Source organism: Zootermopsis nevadensis, unplaced genomic scaffold, assembly GCF_977971745.1.
Source record: "Zootermopsis nevadensis isolate Lab colony 2312 unplaced genomic scaffold, Znev_1.0 Znev_ptg000008l, whole genome shotgun sequence".
Lineage (NCBI taxonomy): Eukaryota > Metazoa > Arthropoda > Insecta > Blattodea > Termopsidae > Zootermopsis > Zootermopsis nevadensis.
Window position 1 is genome coordinate 9,771,346 of NW_028259140.1, and position 16,975 is coordinate 9,788,320.

The window sequence follows — 16,975 nt, forward strand, 5'->3', positions numbered from 1 at the left end:
ATCATGAAGATAACTCTAAAGAAAGCTCTCATTCCAAAACCCTCTAACAGTGCAGAAAAGAAAGAGGTCAATAAACAATTAACTCGGAGGGACAGAGCTTTTCTTGAGAAGCTGAAAGTCACTCGACCGTTAAATAAATGTGTCTCCTTTTATGAAATTCTATGTCTACAACCGTGTTCAAAACATCCCGCTAATATTTAATATCTTGAAGCATTTTCATTCAGTAAACAATATCAAATCCTTCGTCCAAACATCAATTTTAATATTATCCTCTCATTTTTGCCCAGGTCTCCCCCAAGTTGTTTTTACACTTCGCCGGTTTTATATTATTTTGCACATATACTCATGTCAGTGCGTGCTACATGCCCTTCCATCTCAACCCCCTTCATTTGATCATCATAATAATATTTTTTATGACTCTTCGTTACCGAGTGCCTCGATTCTCATTTTACTTATTATTCTTCTTCCTTCTTCTGTCTTAGGTATGAATATTTCTCCTCGGCAACCTTCCTCAGACACCCTCAATTCTTGTCCTATCCTAAAAATCTGACATGAAAACTCAAAACAGTACAAAACAACAAATTGTTTAATCATCGTTTAGTAATCACGGAAAACGTATGTGTCTTACCCTCACTCTGCCCAAAAATCAACGAATCAGCGAAGCTGCAGCCATACTTATGATTATGTCCGTTCTAATGATACCTAAGACCCCAGTTACACCTAGTAATAACAAATTACCGCGTTACTTTCTGGCTCCTACGCCCCACCCCCACCCAAAAGAAACCTTTCTGTAATCAGGAATTTCCGTTCCTTGATTTCTTGCTGCGTGTCTCATCTTAACGTGACTTCTTAATTCGGTCCGTCTACTAGAAGCATTCCTTCGGATGATTACAGCTCAATCCGCTTCTGATAGGACATTTCAGTATTTCGTGTTAGACTAAGTATCTACAACGACACTCATTCTAACGCCTGAAAGAAATTTTCTGCAACATGAACTTGTTTTTATTGAATTAGGGATAAGCTACCAATATGAAGGAGGAGACGGAGATAGAGTCCCATCTCCGAAACGTCGTTTTACGTTTTATATTTACTAGACGATGGATAATCCGACGGGGGCAGAGGATTTTTCCTCTAGCCTCTGCGTCCAGACCGGCTCTGGGGCCCACCCAGCCTCCTCTACAATGGGTACCGGGGTCCTTTCACGGGGGTAAAGCCGGCCGGGGCGTGATGCTGACCACTCACCCCCATCTAGTGCCGGGGTCAAGGAAGAGAGGAGCTATACCTCCACTCACCCCAAACGCCTACATGGCGTAAAATGGGACAAACTTAACTTTACTTTACTTTAGACGATGGATAATATCCAAGAAAATTTTTATTCAATTGACTCTTCACCATCGTCAAGAAGTTTTAGATTTGATATACATAACAGGTATGGACCTGGTGTACTTTTTAAATTCAGGAAGTTTGTCTTGAAGACGGAGATAGAGTCCCATCTCCGAAACGTCGTTTTACGTTTTATATTTACTAGACGATGGATAATATCCAAGAAAAATTTTATTCAATTTACCAATATGACGTTAAAAACATTGGGTTCCACTGTAGGAAGATTTTTGATTGGATGAATAATGAACGCTAAAGGAAAAAATTGTACCTTGAGAAAGGACAGATATCACGCCTTTAAATCAACAAGAAATACGTCACTTCCTCCAGACAGGCCTTGTGACGTGTTCTTCATCAGACTCCATTTCTTTACATGTCTGAAATCCTTCACTTATCATAACGTGCTAGTGGAACATTACTGATGACTGTACGGGTGGAAAAATAGTTGACAACTTCTGATCATGTGCCAACAACTAGGAGGATGGCAGCATTTAGATTAGATAAGCCAATCCCCTCTTCTCTTCTGGTCGAGGATAATGATACGCCTATACTACCACATGTTCTGCTAACACCCACATAAAAGCAGCTAATATTTCTACCTCGAATTTCATCTTTTCGTTTCCTTTCTCTTCTTGTTTGTATATTTTCTTCCTCACTGTGTCCATTTATTTCCTTCTTCCTTTCTTTCGGTTTTTTATCTCTCTCCCCCCTTGTTTATCTTTCTTCAATATTTAGCTTCGTTCCTTTATTCCATTACTTCTCTTCATATTGCTTCTGTGATCGTCTTTCCTTCAATATTTTTCTATACACTGATTTTTTCAACTACTGTTAACTAATGAAGAAGGCTGAGACAGACAACAAACGTTGAGCGCATGGCAGTAAACACAACATTTTTATCGGTGAATATCGTTTGTTAACGAGAAACAAGAACAGTTAACATAATATATCGACCTCAAGCTCGGTTTGATAATAATTCTATTTAGAGATGTCAAATGTGTTTGGTGAATTCGTAGAAACACGTGTTAGCATCAAACATGACGAAGTTCAAACCTTCCACGCAACCACTGCAACCTATTACAAACCCACCACCAACAAACACCCTGGAAACCCTGAAATAGTCAGTCTAGTGCACACATTACGTGTTAGTCTGTTTAACTAGTACTGTTCTTTTCTGTTCGAAAAACGTTCATTACTGATTGTTGATTCATAATAGCTGGTAGCTCTGTAGCTTCTTTGTTCTTAAAACAAGGAAGTAATTTATCAGCAGTGTGATAAAGAAACAGCTTCGCTTGTGGAAAAAAAAACAATGTGGCGGGATTAGAACAGCAACTTATCCCCGATTCTGGTATCTTGAATGCATCCGTTTACGCAACGGGTTATCAATATATGTTTAAACACTTCGTCTTGTATCGTAATGGACTTCAATGCCAAAAGATGGCATCAGCTTGCCGGAATTAATGATTTTCTATTGCAACGGATCTATTTTTTACACAGCACAATGTCTGCTTATAACAGATTATTCTCTTTATACCATTAACAATTATAAATTCACTGAACACTTTATGATAATGAGTCAGTAAACGAAAATTTCTGACAAAATTACTATTTCAACTCACATCCCCTATCATACAATTAGATACTTGCCAATTATTCTTGAGAAAAAATATACTAAACGTAAATTAAGTGTGTTTGCCAGCATTTACTTTTTAGATTTATCGAAAGTTTGTTTTGTGGACTCATGTGGATTCAGTAATTACAATGTCGTCTGCTTATTTCATTCTTTCACTGCGTATCTGCCTAGAAGACTCATACTATTTCACACCATTCAATTACTGACCTCCCTAAATTTCTCCCTTTTTTCATATTACGCCTTCCTTCTTTCTTTGGGTGTTCAAGCCATTTGTGTCTACATGTAAAATTTTCAGTTATTAATATACATACGTATACACATTTTTATAACTTTTGCATGTCATGTTTCATTTCATCAATTTTTAACCAACCCTTTAATTGCCTTAAAATTTCATTTCATTTTATTTTGTATCTGATTATGATCCGTTCTTACATTTGTAAAATCTCATAAAAATTTTACGGTCCAACTCGTATTATTTCAAGCAGAATTTGAAAGTGAATTGTACAGAATTACACAAAGCAGTGTGTCCACTGCCTTCTCTTATATCTCTGTTTGCAGAGTTAATTTTATCGCGACTTCTTCACAGGAAAGTAAAACAAAAGAAAAACAGTATATCAGAGATCAGAGTATCTTGAACAAACATGATAGGGTAAGCATTATATAAGCTGTCTGAAGAGGTTGTTGAAATATGATTGCGTGTTTTAAAACTGATAACTTAAAATCAATTAATCTTTCTCAATTTAAAATAATTAATTATCACGTAATCGTTGCAGCTCATTTGTCACTTGTGCGCTTTTTGTCGAGTTCTGAGATACTGATAAAATATTACTTTTGTCAATTACTTTTACATTCACAAAAAAAATTTAGAAGATAAATTGTAATATCTTTCTCTGCCAATCACAAACAGGTCTCCCAAAAACGCCTAAAATAATATTTAACAATCACGATTTTACATGTATTTGTTACAAAAATTTAAATATAAAAAATATATAAAAATAAAAATAATTTCAACTGACACATAATTGATGTTAAATGTTTATTTAAAATATTTAAAGTATCACTAATATAAAATAATGGATTTTAATCTTTTGACGTCGAAGCTCATCTAATTCATATTTAACAATTCAGTCCGTACCGGAAGTTTGACGGAAGTCTTCACCATCAGAAAAATCAACTGGTTAAGGTCATAAAAGAAAACGATTTTCTTATTAATATAAAAAAATGACGCCCATAAAAACCAAATACACCGCTGCTGATTGTTAAAGTATGTGGTGCAGTGAGCTTTAAAGGGTTAAATAATCACAGTTTCATGGGGATATCTATACATTAACTGTGTAATTACAAGATAATGCAACTGTATCAGTCGAAAGGGAGCAGCACTTCTCAGATAAAAAAAAGATTAAAGTTATTTTCTATTAAATGTATTGACAGAAGTACAAGTATGTCATGTGTAATATAAAAATATCTGATATACTGAGATTTTTTTAAAAAATCGTGTTTCTTCAGAATTATAATGGCACAGTGGATTAATTTGCTGTTTTTTGTGATAGCAATGGCAAACAAATCATGGTCGGACCAGAAAGAGATGGCAAGGCTAATTCTTGAATGACTCATAAGCCAAAAGTCCAGTTAGTTCAAGAAGACAAAAGATAAACAACATTTTAATTGTTAATTTTGTTCGTTTGGGTTATGACGTAGTGGGAAATTTCAAGTGGTAGATACCACAATTTTGGAAGAATATACTGGCCCTGAAGATAGAGACAATATGTTTCTCCGAAACGTTGAATCTACCTACAGGTCGACATGGCGTCACAGGCCAAAACAACAACTTCACCGACTTCAGAACTTCAAATCTAACAACCCAATAATTTGACAAAACTGATACCAAAGCCCTCAAATATTTGCGACCACGAGCCTGTTCACTCAATTTCACATTTGTTTTTAAAATCTATTTTAATAATGTCCTTTCATAGCTTTCTCGATTTCCAAACTGAAAGTTCACTGACAGGTTTCCGTACCAAACTACAGTATTCACTTCTTAATTCCGCGTGTTCAGCCCATTTCACTCCCGCTACACTACAAGAAAATTACGAGGTTCCTTATTACATAAAAGCATCGATTGTTCTTTCATTTCATGGGTTCAAATACGTCCCTAAGCACTTCGTGTTTACACACAATTTATGTGTGGGGGTTCCCTAAATAGCATTTCTTCTCCTCATCAAAAACTAATACTGTTCGCGACTTCTTACATGGAATGGAACTTGGGCTGTCATTTTGCTATACGAATACATTAAAAACGCTTCAGAACAAAGTCAGAAAAAAATCGAAGGGCTAATGGAGAAAATTATGTGAAGGGGGCCCTCATAATTTGTACTATTCGCCATATTACTACGATAAACAAAAAAAAAACTTTTTCTACGAAGTCCTAAACTAAAGAGGCCTCCTTGGAAGACCAAGGAGCAGATAGGAAAATAACGTTAACAAGGAAATAGGGTATTAAAGTATGGACTGGGTTATTCTGGCTGTAGATATTGTGGCAGGCCCCTGTGAACAGAGTTATGAACTTTCTCGTTTAAAATACGGCGGCGAATTCCGTGTACAGCTGCTCCTCAAGAAGAACACTGATCCATGAATTTGATTTGTTATATTAATCATTCGCTATGTAAATTGAATATAGGAAACCTTAAACTCGTCTTAACAGCAGCCAAGGAGCTGTTGTTGCCTCTGGCTGACTCACGGCATTGACGTGGCTTCACGACGTGGACATGTGAGATCACGAGAACGCAGCTTCCTTGAAAAAATACGGTGCGTCATTGAACGCGGTACAAGAAGCTGACATGGAAGATTAAACACGAAATGAGAACACAATGTAGCAAAGTCCAGTCATCATCGAGTATATTATTCCAAGTGTTATGACTTTAATAAAAGTTCCTTACAAAGGACAGTCTAAAATCCAAAAGTAAAGAGACCCCGTTCCCCTCTCCTCACCCTATAGATCGTCGTCACTCATTTATCACATGTCAGGACAAAGTAAAACGTTTACCTCCTTTTATTATTAACTCCGCTTCGTATTCACAGAGTTGCTGTTTCGAACCCGGGTCCACTGCCGGGCATATTAACTTGGGTTTTCCATGGTTTTCTTCAGTCCCTGAACACAAATACTACGTTAAAACGATCCCAACCGCTTCCTTACCAAGTCTCTTCCAATTCGTGATTTCTACTCGTCTTTTTTTATGCTACATCAAAAATTAAGTCGAAAAAGTATCTTTAAATAAAAAAATTAATTTTGAAATAGGTAAAAATCAAAGTCAAAAGCTTTAAATCGATTTTCAACTATGCAGGACAACAAATTTCATTTATGGATTTTATTAACGAATAAGCAGCTCACAAAATAATTAAAACTAAAAGGGTGTGTCGGGTTACTGCAAAACACTATCGGATCACTCCAGTCATTAAAATGTTCAAGAATTTGGTTCATCTTCACCTACGGATTTTTGGGGGTCACTTTTCAACACTTATTTGGCTTATTCTGTCAATATATGTATACTGGCTGAAAAAAAAATAAAACAATTTGAAATAAATGTCCACGATAACACGCAGAAGTAGATGAAATCTAAACCGGACGAGAAACAAGACTTCTGATTCTCTGCTTCGTATTATACGTGTAGTTATCCAAAAGCAGTTGGGGAGGAACACAGTTTCATCTCACCCTATGATGAAACGTTGCGATGGCCGACAGTTGGTTAGTATCAATTAGTATCTTACGCGTCTCGAAGGTCAAATCTATAAGCGCCACAACCGACATAGGCCCTTGAACGATAAATATGTTTACCATCGGACTGTGTACACCAGACAAGTACGACGTGCACTTGAAACACAGACACAGGATTTTCAAATTAAGTTAAATTTTAAAAAAATATCGCCAAAAATTTACAGAATATTTTTCATTAAATAATTAACCCTGTGTAGCATAGTCTTTCTCAAGGAGACAACAGTCGCTAGTAAAGAAATTTCCCGGCTTTTATGGAACTCGGAAGTTCATTATCGTGTTCATGACAGCCCGCCAATGGTTCGTATCCACAATCAAACGTATCCAACGTACTTCACACCCTACGCATTCAATTTTAATATTATCATCACATCTATATCTGCCAAGCAGACTCTTTTCTAACATCCCCGTGTGTTCTACATAACATACCCATCACATTATCTTTGATTTGTGTATATTAATGACATCTGCTGAAAACAACACATTCTTAAACTCATTATTATTCAATCTTATCCATCCTTCTGCTGATATGTCACTCTTAGGTAAAATATTCTGCCCAACAGCCATTTATATCATTTTTTATAAACAGGTCATCGTATATTATTTATCTCACTCAACTCTATAAAACTTCCAGAAGTCGCCTCTCCATACATTCACCCTGAAGATAGCAACTGAAATGTTTACCGAAACGTTGCTTGAGACTCAACATTCGATACGGCTCACACCGGAGAGTCAAAGTTGCTCAGTTCTATAATTATTATCTTATTCATTTTCTACATTGTAATTAAGAGACAAATATAAAAATGTATTTCCAAAGACAAGATCAAATTTATTAACAAATTCGTAACGTAAAGCATCAACTGATTCCACGATTTTTCATCACTATTAGCGTCAATGTTCATTTATTCACAAGACGTTACATCCCAAAATATTAATATCAACACCTTCACCGCCGTGAGAAGCTCACATCTTTAAAAAGAATCAATCGAATTAAGTTTTAACTGTTACATTGCATAGGAAATTACTTATTTTTCTACATGTTTTGTCAAACATACACTGTACCTAAAAATCTTTCATAATCATCCGACAAACTGTAAAGAAAATATTCCATACAAAATCCAACACAAACTTGATAAATGGTTTAGAAGATCAAATTCACGAGCGGAGAGAATATGGAAATTACACATACCCATTACGGTCTCATTTTATTCATTTTTTGGAAGAAGCATTCCGAGGAAGCAAACGTACGCCATCTTCCCAAAACTCTTTTCAAGTTATAACACATTACAGAAGACCTCTCATTACGTCAGGTCTGCTGTTTGTTAGATGTAACAAAAGCCATATTTATATTAATATTTCAAGTCAAACAAGCGATGAATTTGATTTATCATCAAATATTTATCCGTCTGATACATTAATTGGAAATGTAGGGATGCTTTATGTATCAGCTTAAGTGCCCTTTGAACTAAGTACGACCTTCCGCCTCATTTATACGTGACTGTTGTCACAGAGACATGATTCATTATCAACAGCAACTAAAATCATGAATGCAAGGCTTGGAAAAAAAAATACGTTTGAGATCTGCATTTTTCAGTGACCTATGTGCTCATTTCTTGCAGAACAAACACATTACTGACAAGATTTAAATAACGACACACAGTCATAGCCATTAAATTAAATTGAATATTCATGGACTGCTTTTCCTGGTGTTTCGGGATGCGTCGGATTGTCTTGGTTAACATTAAGATATTATCCTGATTGACGTGTATCTAAAATTAACTCTGTTCTTGTTATGAAAATTAGAGTTTGAAGAGTGTCCGTGGTGGTACTGTGGAAAATTCGGCAAATTCTTACGCTACGTGTCAATTTTTCTTACCCGAAACCTAATCAATCTATATGTATCTTTGAATATCACAGGAAAAGAATATTATTATCCCTAAAGCCTATTTCTTCGACGAGACTCGAATCCAGAACTGATTTCCATAGTTGTAATCTCGCCAATTCATATCACTTGGTCTTGAGACCGTTTTCCTAATGCTTAGTTTTCAATCTACAGGGACCTCTCTTAAAGGAACTCGAACTCAGGACACTTTTATGGAGTTTTTGCCTTCTATATTCTCTTCTTTGTCTCAAGAAAAAGCATGTCAAGTTTAGTTGAAATTGGTTTCAATGTTATATACAAGATTATTATGTACTGGGTAGAAGAATGTTTTCTTTACTTCAGGTACGTAAAAATTTTTCTGTTTTTGTTTGTTTGTTTGTTTCTACTGGCTCTGTAAATGGTTCCTGTACCTGTTGAGTTAGCGCGTAAAGATGAACTAAACTGAATTGAATTAGATTATTACAATTATTATTGTAATGTGCAAATAAACTCTAAAACGGTAGACGTCGATTTAGCGACGGGCTGAGGGATAGGTTGTGTTCGTGGCAGAGAAAAGTATTTTTCTATTTGCCAACATTTCCACACCGTCCCCACATACCAACATAAAAGGCATCAAAAGTGTTTAACATAAACAACATAGATCTTAATGAAATCCATATTTCACACCAACTACGATGCACTATTTTTATTAGTTCTACAAAATTTATATTTTTTGTAAGATAGCGATTATTTATTAAAATAAACCACTATTAAATGCTCTCTTATAAATATTAATGTCGAACGCCACTTTCAATCTAAAGGAGATTAAAAATGAAGGCACTAGACTAACCTCATTTTACCTTCACTTTATATATATATATATATATATATATATATATATATATATATATCGATTGAAAAATATTATTATGTAGATTCTTCTCTTGCTTTTATTTAGACTTTCAGGAAATGTGGTCCTTAAAATAATATCAAATTCAATTAAAGTAGGTTTTTTTCAATATCGAGTTATTAGCGTAACGACCTTATTACACGCTCCTCTGTTGCGAACAAACCCAAAAAGGCCAATTATAGAGAAAAAAACAGTACATAACAAAATACAAGCCTCTCCAATATCCCGTACTTTTGCTTCAGACATTTTCTATAACGTGCAGATTTAATTAAATATAAATACAATATTTTATGCCTCTACGAAATAAAACGTAAGCATAGTCACATTAATTCTACTGATTTACTTTCCTTCACAGCAGGATTTACGACACCGTAATAAAGCGCTTAAATGTCTTCTCTGTCAACAATAAATATTTTTCTGCAAGTGGCTCAAACACCGCAAATTAATCTTCAGTGTGTATTTGAAATGAACTTCATAAACTGTCTAAACAGCAGTGACAAAGGGCTAAACACATTTTCATTAATTCACTGCAAGAAACACTAAATTATTGTATCTTCCAATTAAATTTAGGCGTCGTGGGGCCGACTGGCGTCGAAGTCTTCCAAATATCGCTTTATGCATTATAATTTATATGGTTTTAGTAACGAGGAGTCAAACAGGACAGACGGGAGATTGAAGACAAATACGAATGATATATGTAAAAAAAAACAAAGAACGTATTATGAAAAATATTTTGAGAAAAACTTTCCACTCATATGCTGAAGTGTGAGTTCGATCGATCTTGAATGACCTCGTACTCTGTCCTGTTTCAACGATACTTCACGGAGATAAAAGCTGATTATCTCGGGCACATACTTTGTTGTTACGAAATAGGGCGTATGTGGAAATATACTTCGTCTGTGTCCATGAAATTCACTTCTGGTCTAACAAGCTTGCAGAGACAAAGACGAGGTCTACTAAAACTAGCCATGATGTTAAAGATACACAATGGAGTCCAGATTATCCGACCTGAACGGAGCCGAAGGACGGTCGAAAGTTTTGAATTACACGGAATGAATGTTATAAGAATTGGATCTGAAGATGATTTTGCCCACACTGGTTAAGAACGTCTTCCAGTGGTGGACTTCAGTATAAAAAGTATTAAACCTAGGTTTTCACAGGAATTTATTTACCTCATTTATTTGCAGTTTATTTAACGACGCTTTCAGTATGAAAACTATACAGCGTCAAACGAGAGAAATTGAATAATGAATTATAAAGGTTGTGAAAGGAAGTGGTCATAGTTTAATCCAATGTAACAACCGGGCATCTTCCTGGAGGCACTGAGGAAAACCACGAAAATAACTCAGGACAGACGACCTCAGGGCCGAAATTTGAATACGGGATTTCACAAATACGAAGCAGGAGTGATAACCACTCCGCCATGACGTTTGTGGGGATTTATCAGCCAAACTGCAATCAGCTGTTGATGCAAACCGTTGTACTATGGTGTAAGTAAACATTATTGATTTCCAAACAGACGAAAGATGCCAACAAGTAAATAAACTTTCGACCTTTGATATCTGGTGTCTCTGCTCCTCGGACTTTTATTGCCTTTTGCTCCAATCTATCAGTACTATAGTCCGGTGCAGTTATATTTGAAGTGCGTACTGAAAATCAGCTACGAACAGCTCATAAACTACCAGCAGTATCAGTCCGTTGAGTGTTGTCAGGAGAAGGAACATAAAGAAAGCCTTGTTTGGAATACAGGAGGGTTTAGTTTATCCATAATCCCCCGTCTTCCCGTCTACTATCTAAAAATTCAAAGATTAAAATATAAAGAAACTGTAATTTTATCTGCTGATTTGTATGAGTGTGAAACTAGCTCCCGTCCTAAATGAGGATGTTTGAGAACAAAATTATTTTCATATAATACTTTAGATATATGTTACTGAAAATTGTTTAGTTTCTCTAGCAAGTCGGCCTAAATTCCTGAAAGTGTTTCACCAACTCATCCTTCGGGAGTGACAGCCTTCTAGGACGTCACACGTTGATTAGTCTCGTAGAAACTGACATACGTTTCAGAAGTTCGTACTACTTTCATCATCAAGGCGATGAGTCAACTTCTACTAGAATACACGGGCGTAATATCCCAGAAGACGGCCATCTTCACATTCGCCGCCGTGAGAACCTGAAATCTAATCGTTTTGTGCCTCTCATATCTGAATTTCCACTTCGTGCTTTACCGATGGCCTTTGCCAAATTCATTTCTTTCCTGTCCCTAAATTTCCACACCTAAAGATCTTGAATCGCTGTTTCACCTCCCTATATTTAGTTTGGCTGGCAATACCGGCAAGAGACATCTACCCAATCACCCTCAACGTGAGTTCGGTCTATTGTCAAATTTACTAAATTAGTCAAGGCATTCCAAAGAACGCTAAACACTGTCCAATTCGACGTGTAGTAAAATTGGTACTGAGTAGTGTACAGGCTTAAATATTTCTTTTTTGTCTTATGAATACATTTCCTTTTGCTCTAGCTGAAGGATCGATCGAATATTTACTGATGTTAATAATACAAGTATAAAAATACAGTTTATAGCATGTTTCGGTCGGTACCAGCCATCATCAGGTAACTTTGAACCCAATCTAGAAGTACTGAAAGCAGGCTGTCATATACATTAATCTTAACAGAAGAAGAGTTCAAAACTAAGTTTAACAACGTATTACTTATAAACAAGATGCTGTACGGATATATTTTAAAAATGAATAAATTATAAAAGATAATATCCCAGACGGCTAATGCAGAAGCTGTGATGCTCAACACTTACCAAATTGGATTATACTCACAGGTACAATAATGTTGCGATATATCGCATTAAAACATTCCAGAAAAAAGAGTGTGAATTATAGAATACGTTACTGCAAACGTCAATCACTTAACGTTTTGAAAAACAGCGCCTAATTTATAAGCTACACTGGAATAAAGCAAACAATGGTTGCCAAGAGAGCAGGTATATTGGTGTAGGAAAGCAAGCACGTCGACTGACGTAGCATTCCCATTGGCAGCCATGCACGAGAACAAATATGTACGCGCACTAAAATAGACTATGTCAAACTGGCACAACAAATAACATTTGTTAAAAGAGTGTAAGGGGTAATAATTAAACCACGCAACAAGAATTTGTATAGGATAAATTCTTCCTGCCAAACAAATATATGTTCTGCTGGATACCTTGCTCTAACAAGAAATATAATAAAGTATGTGACTGCACTGTATTCGGCAAAGTACTATGTAGAGCTGATAAAAGTGAAAAAAATAAATATAATTACAAAAAAAATAGTTAAAAGTAAAACCGTAAATGGGTTAGTCCCCAATGGAAATCTCGTACAAAACGAAACTGTAATTTTAAACAAACCATTATGACTAATACTAAGGTTGCTCCGATATATTATGCGTATTAGTTAATTAAATCTGACATTTTTAAACCAACTACCCACGTAGTTCTAATCGTCTTTAATTATGCAGTTTCGGTGCGTACATTCCTCCTCACACTTCGCTTTGCTGCTACGCTATGCTAATCGAACGGTACACGTGGAATCGCCTACGATGACTTGGCATTTCAACTCGCTATCGCAACCCACAAAGATCTTGCAATTGTCTGAACACTGTTGCAATATGGATAGGTCGAAACCAACTCTCTGAAATTACAAAAGCAATAGTAGTAGTGGCAATAGCATCATTGGCGTGCTGCCAAATAGTTTGAAGGCCAGCTACATTACTCAGAATCAATAACGCAGAAGAAAGGTGGTGATTAATACTAACACATACAGTAAATAATATCGCAAACAAATAAGAATATCTGTGAAAAATAAGGCTAATTTCAGCGATTTTCGTCACAGAATGGCAATTTGTGGCCCACTGAATTTATTTGTGGGAATTTGGTTTTCAAAATAAACAACGATTGCTTTATTAAACATCATTCGTTCATCCTTGTCTTTGTAACAGTCTTGCTGTGCGTTTTTAGAAGTAAAAACCAACTTTCAGAATAGCTTATAAACGAGTTTCGATAGGCCGTCAATGGAAACTATGGATCTGAAAAAGCAAACACAAATTTCTATCAGATTGCTATGTTTTATTTCGTTTCATATTGTGATTCGAATGCTTTGTTATTTTCTGTACGCCACGCAAGAAAAAGAGAAACGCTGGCCGAATTAATAACATCTAGACATTGCTTTGGGGCCGATTAAACTCTTTAGTGAGCCATATTTTTCCCACCCCTGTACTAAACCAAACAATACTATCTACGTTCAGACGGGTATAGATAGCCATGTTCTTGAAGGGAAGCTGCGTTACAGGATGTTTTATAAATTACGAGTTCAAAGGATGTTCTTAAGGGACGCTACCCGACATTTGCCAGAGACCTTGTCATCGTACCTTCCGTCTAATGCAGAGGGCATACGTTTCTCCGTATGTTTCATAAATGAAGCTAAATAACGTATTCTAAATACGGAAGAGTGATGCAGATTTCGAATAGGGCTTACAAAGAACGGCTGGAGTAGCACAAATAAAATTGTAAATAGTACTTCTGTGACTTACAAAATTGGACTGCCAAAGAAACAGTTATGGGGAAGGATGCCGAAATCGTACCATTTAAAAGTTATTTATTCGCAGACGCCTCATTACAAAGTTTTTTCGACATTCATAAATATGTTGCATATAAATCGACATCTTGGTCATCTTCGATGTCTTTAAGTGTTTAAGTTCGTCTCTATAGCGATTTCCCAAACACTTGCAAGTGGTATGAACAGTGCACTGGTTTCCTGAATCGTACTTCTACAAGGAACTTATGGGAGAAAGAAGACTGCGAACACATTGTATACGATTCGAAACTTAGTTCAGCTATTTGAAATGCAAGGCGCCTCACATCACTGATCGTCAGCCCGTACAAACATTCTTCAAGACATAAAATGTTTTATCAGCTCATCTTCCACTTTTGGTCCAAAGCCGTTTCTCTACTATTCAGTGCTTTCGAACTAATGAAGCCTCTTTTCAGTTTGCCTTTTAAATGTCGCTGAAAAGTTAGTTTGGAGAATGGACATTTCTCATAAACTGGTTAAATTAATTTATTGTGTTCTTCGATGGCTTTCTGCAAAACTTTTGGGTCATTACGAGATGATTTTGCCCATGCATCCTTGCCCAATCATATACCAGTATTTAACATTGGTACGGTTTAGGAAACCAGTGACTATAACATTATGACGCAAACCTAACCTTAAATTTCTTGTGTGAAATCATGTGCTAAATGAAATAGTTTCTCAAGGTTATATGACTTACCACAAAGCAGCACCACGTGTGATAATTCCGATCCAACAATCAAATATCGATTTAGAGAAAAGAACAAATTATAACATAGATTTGGTCACCATTTTATGAGTCACGTTAGTATCATTCACCCCGTACCATTCTCACAGGCACTACTGCTGTACCATAGATATTCATGCGATCAGCACTTCACCCAGGGCATGGTCGATCTTGAGAAATCGGTACAATTTCGGCAACTTTCCCAAAATGTAAAATCCGAATTCAAAATATGTTGAAAGTTACACGATTATCAATAAAAATTGAAAAAAAACACGAAAGGAGACAATGGGTTACCGAAATTGACACCGTATTATAAACCCAAGGGCAAAATACGCATATTCCTGAAAGAGATAAATGAGAGTCAATGGAACAGACTTCATAAGACTAAAAGTCTACTAATTTATGAAGAGTGCATGCTTCTGGGTAGTGTATTGTCTCTGGTACTCATTAGCTTGACAGCTATTGAAACTCTGACCATGCATTTCAGTTAGCCACTACTGATTTTCTCTGTCAACAGCACATCAGTAATTACAATGAATGCCAACACCAATGAGGAAAATAAAATAGCAAATAATGCTCTTTGAGCTCTTTTTATTTTCCTGTCCTATTGGCAAACAGTGATAGAACATTGACCTCTTTCACCCAACCTCTTCCAATACACAATGCAGTAGGTTGTATAAATTTTGCATCAGTACAGCTTTGTTCAGTAACTGATGAATAAACCCAGTACATGCTGCAAAGATGGAACAGAGTAGAATATTACGGAATCCACTGCATAACATGCATACTTCTATCCACATGCTAGTTGGTTTCAGGGGGCAGGTCTAATTATCAGTTCTGATATTAGTATCAGTAGGATTAGTCCTGCATGATAACATTCTAGGCAAAAGATCTGCTCCCATTCAAATCAGTGGTCATTTTATGCCTTCTTGATTTAATTTGATTGCCTAATAATTCATGCTTTTGGAAATATTTCTCTCCATCTTAGCAGATCAATAAATTGTCTGCTGCTATAGAACCTATCACTCTCAATGTCCCATTGGACTCTGGTTTATGTCTAGAATGTTGCCTTTCCTTGACGTTTCCCCAACTGAAATTTTATAGGCGCTTATTTTCCACATTAGCTACATCAATCAACTAAACAATTATGAGTTAAGTGTACAATTATATAATTCTCTCCATTTCTATGTTACTTCAACTACCTCAGGTTTTCTTGTTGGTGTGAGATTAACAAACTTCACCATAAAAATACAGTACGTCACTAATTGTCACAAAAGGCCTTGGACTTGCAAGGGTTATTCAGCATGACCTTGGTATTTTTTTTCCACGAGTTCTAAACTTCATCCAAGACTGGGGCCACATTCAACATTTCTTACTGACTTGTGGGCTGCAAGGATAACAATTAATTGAAATTCCATGGCAATTTTTTAAAAATGATCCTACAATGGGCCTACTAATAATTTTCTTTAAAAATCAGTTATTAGTGATATATATGACACTGCTTTTGCTTCAGTAATCTTTCAAAATCAAGTCTTGACATTCTGTCACACTTCGCCCACCAAGTATGCTAGTACAACACATACTAGTTCTTGGTCTTACACTCCTGAACAGGCTGATCAACTTGATGACAGCGATTTCTGCTGCCAAATACTTACATTAATAAAGCATGTTTTATGAAATCACATATTTTTAATCATACAGGTTATACAATGTTACAAAAGTGCATACAGGCCACACAAGACACAGGAATAATACTTTTAAGAAAATATGCATTAGAAATGATGGATAAATGTGGCTTTACATCCTCAAACAGATGGCTGGCTGAAAAGGTAGTGAAGTAGACATTATTTTCATACACGTACGTATGACGAAAGTGACCACAGGCCAACTAGGTTGTTTCAGTTTCCAATATTAACCCAGTTTTTACATGTGCTTCACAGTAAAATTTTAATTTTAAAGCTGAAAATGTATTTACAAATAAACTGACAGAAAAGTGGGGGGCAAAAACTTCAAAATAACATGTTGAATGTTACACTGTTCATCTCCACACAAGTAATAGTTATGGACAATGTATTTTATTCT

At 35.9% G+C, this 16,975-nt stretch overlaps 1 long non-coding RNA gene across 2 annotated transcripts in view; it reads right to left on the reverse strand.

Annotated features, from left to right (window-relative positions):
* The window catches only part of LOC110832940 (uncharacterized), a 176,196-nt gene extending 160,936 nt beyond the window's left edge, over positions 1-15,260 (reverse strand). For both annotated transcript variants that reach the window (XR_015534137.1, XR_002544096.2), the window contains exon 1: positions 14,867-15,260. This is a non-coding gene — a long non-coding RNA (uncharacterized LOC110832940). The remainder of the gene's footprint in view (positions 1-14,866) is intronic.
* Positions 15,261-16,975: the final 1,715 nt, after the last annotated feature.